This window comes from Panthera tigris, chromosome B1 (assembly GCF_018350195.1).
Source record: "Panthera tigris isolate Pti1 chromosome B1, P.tigris_Pti1_mat1.1, whole genome shotgun sequence".
NCBI classification, from domain to species: Eukaryota; Metazoa; Chordata; class Mammalia; order Carnivora; family Felidae; genus Panthera; species Panthera tigris.
In genome coordinates, this window is record NC_056663.1 from 36,388,397 (window position 1) to 36,401,551 (window position 13,155).

At 45.1% G+C, this 13,155-nt stretch overlaps 1 long non-coding RNA gene across 1 annotated transcript in view; it reads right to left on the reverse strand.

Annotated features, from left to right (window-relative positions):
• Positions 1–12,836, reverse strand: part of LOC122237620 — a 41,019-nt gene extending 28,183 nt beyond the window's left edge. Inside the window, exons 1-3 of the long non-coding RNA XR_006216205.1 lie at positions 12,758–12,836; positions 12,468–12,682; positions 515–735 (exon numbers count right to left, since the gene is read on the reverse strand). This is a non-coding gene — a long non-coding RNA (uncharacterized LOC122237620). The remainder of the gene's footprint in view (positions 1–514; positions 736–12,467; positions 12,683–12,757) is intronic.
• Positions 12,837–13,155: the final 319 nt, after the last annotated feature.

The window sequence follows — 13,155 nt, forward strand, 5'->3', positions numbered from 1 at the left end:
CTTCTTTAAACTAATGTTTGTTGGATTTATATGAGCCTCAGTCAAATATATTTTGAAATGGTGAAGGATATATGGAAAAATTTTCAACACTCCACTTTTCCCATGAAAGAATTTCTTGTCTAAGACCCTGTAGTTACCAAGAAGGGTCTTAGATTAGAAGTCAGGATTTTAGTCCTGTATTTGCTATAAACTTGGACCCATAAACTCTTAGATCCAAACATCCTGCAGAAAATGAACAAATCATTTTCTGTATCTGTGTCCTTATCTGTAAAATGAGAGCGTTGGGTCATTTCTGACTTCGCTAAGATTACATGGAGTCTTCTCAGTCCTGCAGGAAGAAATAAATTGTGAAATCTTTTTTTCTCAGTAACCCTGAGTCCCTTTCCACCAATGGCATTCTATATCTACCATTTTCCATCTAATCCAGCAGAGTTACACTACAAAATGGGCGGGAAGATTATGTAGGTATCAGAATCCTGTGTGATAAACCACCTCCCAAAACTTGGTGGCTTACATGAAAGAATAACTATTTATTATTCCTTGTGATCCTGTGGATTGGCCGGCAGGTCTGATGGTCTTGCCTAGACTCACTCAGGTAGCTGCATTCAACCTTTAAGACAGTGGAGGGTTCCTTTTAACCTGTTGGTGCTGGTTTTTGGCTGGGGCATCTTGATTCTCTCTTCTTGGCTTCTCTATTAGGGTAGCCTGGACTTCTTTACATGATGACTTGGGGTTCTAAGAGGATAAAATAAGAAGCTTTAAGATGTTTTAAGGCCTACTCAGAAGTTCCCAAATGTCACTTCTACCACATTCCATTCAGAAAACTTCTAAAGCCTTAGTCCACCATAGTATAAGAGTGATGTCCTTGATCTTGTGTTTTGCATCAGGTCCAGATATAGATGAGTTCCCTTGTGTATTGCTGAATCCATCGGGTGACTAATGATTAAGAACTGAAAATTAAAAAGGCAAGTTATCTACTACTTACATACCCCATTTACAATGTACCAATAAACAATAGAGAGGCAGAGAAAGGACAGTCCCAGTAGGCAGACATACCCAGACAAAAGGTGGAGGGCAGGATGTGTATGCTGGTTTCCAGAAACTCTGAAATCCAGTCACACATATGTTGCCTGTCCCCCCAGTTCGAGGAGCCCATAATTTTCTTTAACTTGAGCCCAATTTTGCTTCCTTGGGGTGGTCTCTTCATCCCTTAAAGTTCTTAGCTCTTGTCTCCGTCCTTTGCATTTTGGTTCTGTCCTTTGGATTATTGGCTCTGTGTTCTGAGATGTCCTTCCTTTTCTGGAAAGCATGGCCCATACTTTTAGTTGAGAAGCTTTTTAAATCTGCTTCCTGCATATAGAAAGTTAGAATGGGGACAGAGGTCTCTTTTCATTCTGAAGTGTCCTTTATTTTTGGAAGAACTGATACAGTTCCTCTAAAGGCTTCATGAGTTTTCTATGTATGAGATTATTGTCCAGTCCATTTGATAATGCCAGAGTTGACATTTCTTCTGAGGCAGGCCTGTCTCCATCTTGAGCTGTGAGTCATGGAACTGTGAATTCTTAGCCTTTAGTCATGCTGAAAGGGCCTATGATGCATGGTCTTAAATCTTCCTGAGTTCTTAACAAAGGGTTTAAAGGCCATGCTCTTGATTTGACCTTTTATCCGCAGCCATTTCTTACTTCAAAAGTCTTTGGCTGGCTGGAGATACTACCTTAAGCTGTCTACATTTTATCTAAATTCTCCTTGAAAACTGAAAGTGGTTCCTTATTTAGCTCATTTCTCTCTTCAGGTACTTCATGCAGTTAAAGTTAAATGGCACTTTCTACACTCTGCCTGGAAATCTCTTCAGCTAGATCTACAAGTTCATTAACGTGATGGTCAGTATTTTGTATCAACTTGACTAGGCCGAGTGGTGCCCAGATTAAACGTTATTTCTGGATACGTTTGTAAGGATGTTTCTGGACGAGATTAAAAATTAATTGGTGAATCCAGTAAAGCATATAGTCCTCCCCAGTATGGGCAGACCTCATCCAATCCATCGAGGGTGTGAATAGAACAAAAAGGTGGAGGGAGGAAGAATTCACCCCTTTTTGTTTTCTGTATGCCTGCATGAGCTGCTACATCAACCTTCTGCCCTTGGACTGGGATTGATACCATTGGCTTCCCTGGTTCACAAGCCTGCAGCCTTGGACTAGAATTATACCATGGGCTTTCCTGGGTCTCCATCTTGCAGACAGTGAGTTGTCAGAGTTCTCAGCCTCCATAGTTGCATCAGCCAATTCCTTCTAATAAATCTATTCAAATATAGGGGCATCTTTCCTTTGTTTATGTTTCTCTGGGAACACTTACTAATACAGTTAGGAATCATTTCTACATTCCACGGCACCATAGTACACAGTTTTGCCAAGCATTCTACTTCTACATAACATGAATCACCCATTTTTCAGCCTCTAGAAATTGGTACCTGGAATGGATAGTTACCATAACTAATGTTAAAACATGTGACTGGCAAAGGCTGGAAGGATAGCAAGGAGATTGTTAGTAGAGGCTGGAAGAGAGGAAGGAAGTTAGCACTGGAGGCTGCCATCCCTGGGCATGTTGTATGTTGGCAGTGTAGAAGCAGGTAAGTGGTCTTTTAGTTCACATCTAAGAAATTGCATGCAAGGATTCTCATCCATATCTGGATCTGATTCTGATGATGATAGGGTTCTGAACTTCAAGCAGGTACTGTAATGGGATTAGGCCCTTTTGGGGGTCAGAGTTTTATGAGTACGTTCAAGGGATATGAATCATTGTGGTCAAAGGGTAGATTGTTTCTAAAGATGGCCACAAAAATCCTTCCACTGTGCATGGTTTCTTACTGTCTTGCAATGTGACTTTTCCATTTCTTTCATAAAGAGGTGGAATCTCTTTCCCCTCTCCTTGAATCTAAGCTGGCCCTTTATCTTGCTTGGACCAATAGACTAAGGTGGAAGAGAACTTGCAGACTACATCCTGCCTAAACCCCCTCTTGGGGGCATAAACTACCTTGAAAAGAAGTCTGACTATCCTTCTGAGAAAATAGTGTAGAGACAGAGGCCCTGCCTGCCAGCAGAGCTAACCACCAAGCAGGTGCATGAGGCCACCTCAAGTCGTCCAGCCCTCGTCGAGCTGCTCTAAGACTGTAGCCATGTGAATAACTCCAGCCAGCAGCTCAGGAAGCAGGATGCCCAGCTGAGTCCAGACAGCTTACAGCATCATGAGAAATATCAGATTGTTGTTTCAATCCTTTGGGTTTTGGAGTAGTTTGTTATGCGGTGTTGGATCACTGACACAGGGGTGGAGGCCTTGTGTTCTGGATTTCAGAGTCTCTGTTCTCTCAGTGCTTGTGAAAGTAGCAGTTTTCTTTGCAAGACCCAAATTACCTGGAAGCCCAGAAATTACCTTCCTAAACCTTTCTGCTGGGACCCAGCAGGTGTTTAATAGCTCTCCCTGGAGTCCCCCAGCCCTCCCTTCCCAGCAGCCTGTTCCCCGTGGACTTGAGGGGTGTAGTGAGAGCAGTCACAACAGCTGGTGGGAACAGCTGCAAGACAGAAAGGCACTGGGGGTGTAATTACTTAGAAGTGAGCAGGGGTGTTGGGGGCCAGGGCTGCACCCACAAGCTGTACCTGGGAGGGACAGGTGGCCATGGGGAGGCCTCTCCCCACTTAGGGAATTCACCAGCATTTAGGTACTTCCCATTCCTTAAGTAAACCCCATGCTTTCCTGTCTCCATGCTTGCCTGATGCGGTTCCTCTACCTGGAATGCTCCATCCCTCTTGTCTACCAGAGGGAATCCTACTTCATTTTAAAGACTCACTCACACATCTTCTCTGTGATGCTTTTTTTAACCTGGCTGGGCAGAGTCAATAGATCCTTGCTCTGCTCCCACTGTGCAATGCTATTAGCTCTTACTGTAGTCTGACTTATCTGTTGGGTGCTTGACTAGTTAGGCTTACATTTAACTGAGCATGACAGAAAGCTCCAAAGTAAGTATATTAAGCAGGTAGAGCTCCCCCACTCATATAGGAAGCCTGGAGGTAGTGGGACCCAGGGCTGGTAGCTATCCATCCCTCCCCATGCCCCCATCAAGGCCTAGACTTGTTGGTTTTTGTGCTCTCCTGTGCAATATGTTTCACCCAAAGTTTACCTCAAGGTCAAAGGTAGCTACTGAAGGTCCAGCATTCACTTCCATATTCCAGCCAGCTGGAAGGAGGAAGGGCACATTCTTTCCCTTTCAGCATGTTCTTTAAAATTTGCACACATCTCTTCTGCTTATGCCTTTGGCTCAAGCTTGAGATGAAGCTGAGAAATATGGTCTTTAATCCCAGCTAAAACCTAAGTTGCACTTCTAAGAAAAAGGGAGATGATTAATATCAGGGGTCAATTAGTGGTGTTTAAGTACTATCTGTCTTTTTCATTAGGATGACCTTTTGAGACTAGAAAATATACCCCATTCATCCATGTTTTCTCCATATTGATCAACTCTGTGCCTGGTGTATGATGGATGTTCAATGAACAATGACATAGAAAATTGACTTGCTGATTAGAAGCCAATACCCCTGGGAGGGGTAGTATAATTCATTATTAATAACTGCGTAGAAATTTGTCTCTGATATCCAAGTCCTGGCTTCCTACTTTCTTTTCTGTACTTCTGTATTTCTCTATGACTTTTACCTGTCTATTTTCTCTTGCCTCTGGGTTTCTAGATCCTGAAACTATTACCAAATCTTCTTACATATTCTCCCGTGGGCTGCCCAGAAGAGCTATAGACTGGAAGGTGCGTGTTGCTTTCATCAGGTGAGGAGGTGTTGAGGGTATGTGTGTATCTGAAGTGGAGGTCAGGAAACCTAGGTTATAGTTTCAGTTTGTACACCAGGTAAATCTGTTACTCTGGTAAACCATGCTTACCATCTTTGTCTTTTTCTTCTGTAAAATGATAAAGATATATATTATCTTCATCCTAGAGCTTCAGAATATACACAGCCAAATAAAGACCATGTATATTTTACCTGTATGTGTATGCATATATGTGTGTGTAAATTTATTATATATGTATATATTTTTTATTTTATATATGTATTTAAACACATACACATATATATAAAAATAGAGTTGCAAGATGTTATTATATGTAAATGTGGAATAAGCAAATAACAACTAAAAAGATTCTTTGTATCCTCCTCCCCTGCAATTGGTTTTCAAAATACATACTCCAAAATAGAGGTAGGAGGGGGCCTGATCTCTACCTTCTTCCTCTGCCCTCAGTGTTTCCTCCTGAGTGCTGTGGCTCAGAACCCAGAAGCCCTTCTCAGTCTTGAAGCATGACTCACAGTCATTTCCATAGATGGGCCTGGAATGACAGGGTGATGGATGTTGCTGTCACTGCACTGAGATGGGGAAATGTTTTCTCTGGTTGGCTGTGGAAGCCTCCCTGCCATAGATTTTCTAGGGGTTCAGAAGTTTGACAAATGTGGACCAAAGGTGGCCTGCAGGGCCCTAGGGCTGGGACTGGCTTAGTTATCCACCTTTGGGGTATTTTCAAGGACTATTTGGCCCTTAAAGAATTTACTATGTCATAAAAGTTTGGAGAAGGAAAGAGGAAAATAAATGAGGAAGGAGGTCTGAAGCCCATGCAGGCAAGTTGATGGGCTGAGCAGGCTTTCTGTGACCTCTTTGCCCACTGCCCTCCTTTGCCTGGGGGATGTGGTAGAGTGGACGAGAAAGGGATCCTTCTAGAAAGCCAGTGAATATCAAGAATGGTCTTGTGAGACCCCAGCCCAGGATTTCCTGCAGGCATGGCAGCTATGACTCTGCCACATTCTCCATCTATGTTTGTAGAGAAGCCAGTGGGAATGAGGGGAAGCAAGGATCCTGTGGTGAGATGAGGGCGGGGTAAAGTTAGTGCCTGGCTGAGGGGGCCACAGCATCCTGGACATTGCTAGAGGTGAACTGCAGGCTTGTCTGAGAGAGTCTCAGCAGTCAAAACAAAGAGGAAAACAACACAAATAAGAAGACCCACCATGTTCACATTCAAGGTCAGAATCCTACTCTCATCCTACATGATTAGGAGAGCACAGTTTTTCTGCCACAAAATGGGTCCTTTTGAGGGGTTAAGTTTGACATCTTTAAACTCACTGCTATTATGCATAGGGCACAGTATGCCCTCCTGTTTCATCCCTCTAAGGGCAGGATAACAAAGCATTATTCCAATAAAAAAATAATGCAGAGAACAAAGCCACGTAAGTTTTAAAAAAATTTTAACATTCATCTAGTTTTAAGAGAGAGAGAGTGTCAGTGGGGAAGGGACAGACAGAGAGGGTGACACAGAATCTGAAGCAGGGTCCAGGCTTCGAGCAGTCAGCACAGAGCCCGATGCAGGGCTTGAACCCAGGAACCATGAGATCATGACCTGAACTGAAGTCAGACACAACCAACTGAGCCACCCAGGCACCCCACAAAGCCACATAATTTAAACCAGGAGCAATAATAGCCCTTCATGGCTCTCTCCTTTCCCCAAACTTCTTTGCTTGGGTATTTCCCCATTGTTAGTTCCTACAAATTCATATTGGGTCTTTAAGGCTAAAAAGAACCAAGAAATATTCCTGATCTAGAAAGTGAGACCAAAAGGAGGGAATTGGTCTTCTTGAGAGCTCTGCAAGAGGGAAAATATAAGCCTCCAAAGAAATCCATTTCTGTGATGTGAAGGGGTTGCACTGCTGAGGGAGGGAGCTCTGTGAGTTGAAGTCCTTTGTTTTCCTGCCCTCCACTGCACTATGCTGCATTTGGCTGCTTCCTCTGTCTTCATGTGGGATAAGAACTGGGTAGAGGCCCTGGATATAGACTGGGGAGAAGTTGCTCCCTAAAATACTCATGGGGAAGTATTTCTAGCCCCTGGGGCAGGAAACTCTGGGCTGCAAAGAACAGATACTGATTCCAAACCCTAGTCCCTCTGAGGGGTGGCAGGAATGTAGCCTGAACATGCTGCTGGAGCAGATGTGGGCCCTGGAACTTCCTTGAAGTGTAAAATTGTGAGTATAAGGGGAGCTTGGGGACCAATGGGCTCCATTGAGAGGAGTTAATTACATGGCCAGTTCCACTAGATGAAACAAGGAGACCAGGCTGCATAAACTGCTCCCAGGCAACACTGACTGCTAATGCCCCTCCCTCCCTGGCTGTGCTCAGTTCTGGCAGGAGCAGCCACGGGATGGTGAGGTCATAGCCAGGGCTCTGGAGAAGCAAAGGTCTAGCAGACATCTCCTTGAGGTTCAAGCAAATGCTAGGGCAGAACCAGGAGTTTTAAAAAGGCAGACTTAGCAGGATGGGATAACTGTACTAGAGGCGGACAGAAAGAAAAAAAAAGGGGAGGGAAAAGAGGATGAAAAGGAAAGAGAAAGAGGAGCAGAAAGATCAGGGGACATAAGCAAGTGCAGCTAACAGAGAAAGACAAAGATACCTGGGAAGAAGGAAGAAATCAGGAGTAAACTTGGGAAGAATCCACCTGTTTTGGAAAGGGAACCTAAATGTGTGATAGAGAAAAATCCTGTAATGTTCATGGCTCTGCCATTTAACCTCTAAAGAAAAAACAGTGGTGGGAAGCCCAGAGACCCTCTTTTTCCTAAACTGGTTTGGTCACGGTGGATGCAGCCTCAGGCTGGCAAGCAGGTCCCAGGCCAGGGGCTGTGGCAGCTGCATGCCTCCTGAGTCTCTCCTGCAGAGGAGCAGCTCCTGCAGAGGAGAAATCCTGGGTGGGGACTCAGGACAGAAATATACTCAGAGACTAGGCAAATCATTTACCTCCCTGTGCCTCAGCTTCCCCACCAGTAAAATAGGAACTACTCCCTTACTCATATCCTTACATTTCTGCAAAGACCAAATGAGACCCTTGTCTTCATCCATCCAATCCATCCATCCATCCATCCATCCATCCATCCACTTATCTATTCCATGAAACCTTATTGAAAACTCATTTGTACCAGGCACTGGGCTGAATGGTAGGGCTACAGGGTGACTAAGACAGAGTCCTTGTTCCCTAGAAACTCATTCTCATGGTAAGCCACATATATGGACTGATCCTAAAGTTCAGCGGGATAATTGCCTAAGGCATTGCCCTTATCTATGCTGGGATAAAGGCCAGCGTCCTCTGCATGGCTTATAAGTGTCTGATGACCTGGTCTAGCATCAGCATCTGCCCCAATAGCCTCTTTCACTTGGCCCCACATTCCTGCTACACAGATAGGTGGGCTCATATCTTTCACTCTGGTTTGTGTTGTTTTCTAAACCTGAAATGTCAATTTTCTTCCTACTCATTGTACTTATTCTGACTTCCAGACTTGGTTCATTAATCTTTTCCTCCAGAGAGACTCCTCCCCACTCACCTCACCAGGCTAGGCTAGATGCCTGTTATCTTATTCAGAAATTATCTTTTGTCATGAATTTTTCTTCCATTACTATAGATGCAGAGGGAACAGGGTTATTGATCCATCTTAACTCATGCTTACATATAGTACTTTACTATACTATAGTACTATAGTACTCTACATACTCTAACATATAGTAGAGGAAGTCTTTAATGAAAGCTTATTGAGCTGAACTTAGCCGCTCTGACACCACAGGGGAAAGACAGAGTGAGGAGTCAGAGAAGCCACCCATGAACTGGGTCTTGATGTATGTGTAAGAGTTCAAGGGGGAAATAATGGAGAGAAGAATGTCCCAGATAGGAAAACATATGCAAAGGCCGGGAGTATGAGACCAGGTGCCTTGGTCAGGGGATGTGAGTTGTAGGAGCTGAAAGAGGGGTAGCTGCTGAATTACCAAAGCTGAATTACCTGTGGTAATTCATCTTGTGTGTCAACTTGACTGGGCCACAGGGTGCCCAGCTGTTATTCGGTCATTCTGGGTGTGTCCGGGTGTTTCTGGATGAGATTAATGCTTGAATCAGTAGCCTGGGGAAAGTAGATGGCCCTCTCTAATTTGGCTGAGCCCCATACAATTAGTTGAAAGCCTGAATAGAACACAGGAGCTGGCCTCCAGTGAGCATGGAGAACTCCTCCTACTTGAATGCTCTGAGCTGGGACACCAGTCTTTTTCTGCCCTTGGACTTGAACTAAAACACTGGCTCTCCTTGAATCTCTAGGCTGCTGGCTTTCAGATTGGAACTTACACCTTCAGCTCTCCTGGTTCTCAGGACTTTGACCTTGGATTAGAACTACACTTTTGGCTCTCCTGGGTCTCCAACTCAATGGCTGCAAATATTGGGACTTCTCAGCCTCCAGAATCACATGAGCCAATTCCTTGTGATGAATCTCTTGCTCCACACACACTCATGCACATATGCACAAATGGCACACACATCTTGCTGGCCAAGTTTCTCTGGAGAACCCTAACTAGTACAAAGGGGATGTCCCAGAAGGCTTGTAGGCACATTAGGTGATGCAGAAGCACAGAGGGTATTAAGTTTGGGAGGACATGATGAGGCCTATATTTCTGCATCACAGGAACCAGTGCAGGAGGTCTGGGGAGGGACCTTCATCAGCTGCTCTGACCCCCAGGCCTTCTTCTCTGTCCCAGGGACTACTGCTTTGGGCCTGCCTCACCCCTGAGCCTGAAATGCTGCCTCCTGCCACCTGGGGTGGTCCAGGCCATCCCTGTCTTCTGTGGGGTGCCCTGGCCTTACTTAGTTGTAGGTAGTCCTTGGATAGCCCTTAAAGGGATGGGCCTGTAACCATGGTATGGAGTCACTCTGGCAGAAATTAGAAGCCCTAACCTTCATGCCTTGGTCTCCACAATGTTTTCATGCTTCCTCTGTTTTTCTTGGCTGTTTTTCTATACTAGCTGGTAAAACCTTTTCAAATATTCCAATTGTCTCAGTTGTTCAAGGAGGAACCGAAGTCATAATTGGTGCCGATGTTTGAACTAGTGCTTTAAAGACAGGTAACAGCTCCTTGAGGCCAGTGATGGGGCAGCAGCAGGCCAGGGGATGCAAGATCCCCAAGGAGGGGGATACTATGGAGGACGATACCAGAGCCATTTGCTCCAACTTGTTTTACCCACCTGGAAGCTGTCCTAGCTAAGACAAAACCTTGGGAAGTGCTGTTTTATCCAAGTAAAGAGTCTCTTTTATAGCCTGTCACTTGGCAAAGCCATATTACTGGCAGGAAGAAACACTCCTTTTCCTTAGACTTGGTGAGGTTGCCCCTAGGTTTGAATTTTGGAACTCCTGCTGCATGGTTGTACCCTGAGGTCATCTCCTGTGGGTCACCGAACCTCATTTTCTTCATTTGTGAAAAAGAATTGTGCTGACTTCACAGGCTGGTGGTGAGGATCGTTTAATGAGGAATATGTGTGAAGGCACTTGCCACACAGGGAATGCTGCATAATATCATCTTCCTTCCTCCCTATTCTTCCAAATCTGGAGAAAAGCTCTCTAGATAAAGTGATCCGCCCTTCCCTATGGATTCCCTTAAGAATTCTTTTATTTCTCTTTTATTTCTCTATTTCATTTATTCTGAAAATGTTTGCTTCCTCCTCCATAATTGAATCTGAGCTAATGGCTGCAGTATTGCAGGCCTGGGGTCCCTGCTAAGCCTGCAGCCAACGAAAGCCAGTGGGAATAGACTGAGCAGTCAAACTCATTTTTAGGATGTAGTTTAGTACTTGAACATCTAGGACCAGACTCCTGCTGAGGCATCACTACGACTCTGGAAATTCCTCTTCTACTTCTGTTCACAAATGTAAGAGCCCCCTAGAGAGGCCAGGGAATGGTGCAGGGGGAGAGGAGAGATATTCAGGTTCAGACCTTGTGGGTGGGAAGTTTTGCCTTCTGTCTCCTGTGACACATGATTGTTGAATATTAACTATTCAATCCAACTTGAATTTGTGCTATCCATCCATCCATCCATCCATCCATCCCTATGCTTATTCAGAGATGAACACCATGATTCCAGTTCTGGTACTCAGACTGTGGAGGAAGAAGCTGCTCAGTGTGGTAAATTGTGTGATAGAGGCATTTGCTGGACAGGAATTATCAGAGCACAGAGGAGGATTCTCAGACAAGGTGCCCTCTGACCTGGGTCTTTAAGGACAAGCAGGAATTTCTCAACACAATAAAGGATTGCATCGGGGTGAGGAGAGAGTCCCTGAAACAGAGAGATGATCTTGTGCAAAGCTTGGAGGCATGAGAAATTCTGGCATGTTCAAAGGACTGTAACTAGTTCAGACTGGCTGGAAGGTAGAGCCAGAGAAAGGACTGCATGTATGAGAGCAGTGTGGGTATAAGGATGTGTGCATATTTGGGTGGGGACATGTAGGCCTGGGGTGCTGGTTTGGGAGCACAGTGCCTGAGAGGGTAGGATTTGAGGCTGGAGAAATAGAGTCCAGATGATGACAGGGTAGTTCAACTTTGTTCTGTGAGTAATGGGGAGCTGCTGGAAGATTTTAAGCAGGAAAGTGATGATGTCACATTTCTTTATTGATTATTATTTTGTGTCCAGTAATGTGGATATTCAAAGAGGTATAATAGGGATGTTTCATGCTTTTATGGAGCTTAAGTTTGATTGAAACAACATGTACACTCAATGCCCTTCTCCCATTTCCTCTCTGGGTCTGTCTACTCATTTGCAATATGAGCATCTTGGCTAGGTTTCCTCAAGCCATGAACCCCAGCCCATGGACCTGAGGCAATAATGCCTGTTGGACTTGTCCTGTGCTTTCCCAGAGCATAGACCTGGGTCCCCATCCCTTGTCACTGGTTAGAGGTCTGCTGTGAAGACAGACACCTCCCCAAACCCTAACCGAAGGGCCCCTGGCTTCTATTGCACCCATATGTCAGTTAACCAGAAATGATTGCCTAAACTACCCAAACCCAGGTGTGCAGAGACACCTAAGAAGTCACATTCAGTCCTCACTGTTTTTTGTATGCCCCAGGATAAATCATGGTCTCCTTCTCCCTTGGGGAGCTTTCTAGAGCCCAGCATACTTCCTGTTTGAACCATCCCTTCTCTCCAGCACATAATCTGTCACACACCAGGCTAGGTGGTTTCCAGCATACCACTGAACCTCTGGGTAAAGCCAAACGAGAGAAAACAAAGGTATGAGGATTGTTGCAAACCATTAGGTGAACAAGAGCCACAGGGTGGAGGAATTTAGAGATGGGGGAGAGTGGTGGCTAGGTACAGAGATGACTCCCTTCCCTTAGACTTCCATCTAAGACCTTCCCCAGTCCTTGCCTCTGCATTTGCATTCTTCCTGCCTGGCTTCCAGAAGGAGGTTGGCCTACCTGCATACCTCTGCCAGTGCTTTGTTCCTCCCACACTTCTGCCTGTGCTGGGCCCTGGCTCACTCCTGCCCTTGCTTCCAGGTTCCCCTCTGACAGTGCCTCCTGGGGGGAGGTGAGGGACCTGGGCCAGGGGTTTCCTCCCAGCAGCCCCAGCTGCCACACCACTCACCTGTTCCATGTCTGAATCTCTCACTTTGGTTGGGTTGGCTCCTTCAGAGTGTAAACACTTCTTATTCATGTTGCCCCTCTGGTGCATGACAGAGTCAGTGCTTTGTGACTGGTGGGATCAAGTGAATGGAAAGAGGTTCATTTTCTGAGGGTTGAGAGTATATCAGGTATCTTGAGTCACTTCCTTTGTGAAAGGGCAGAGAGAACCCAGTCCACCTGAAGCAAGATTATACAGTGAATAAAGTTTGTCTTCAGCGATGGCCCCAAAGCCCCTATTTTGGTGGTCTTTACCTTTCCTTCATCTATCCTGACTTCTATGTATGGCTTTAAGGTGTGTCAAGATAACTTGTCAAGTTATCTTTCCAGACACTGTAATTTATAAACACTCACATGGGAAAAGTTCTTGCTTAACACAAGGGGGTGAATTATGAGTCATAGATCTCCAGGATTATGAGATCATCTCATAGCATGTCCCCCTGCCCACAGCAGGCTGGTCAGGGCAGACAGTGGGTGCCAGGTGTGCAGGGACACCTGTGAGCTCTCTGACAGCAGGCACTGATATATCTCAGCACCTGCCTCAGGGCTATGCACAGGCTAGATAGGTACAATGCAAGCCATAAAGTTTCTTGAGTGAATTAATGGAGATTCCATTATTTAATGAATGAATGCAGAATCCTCTACTCCCTCCT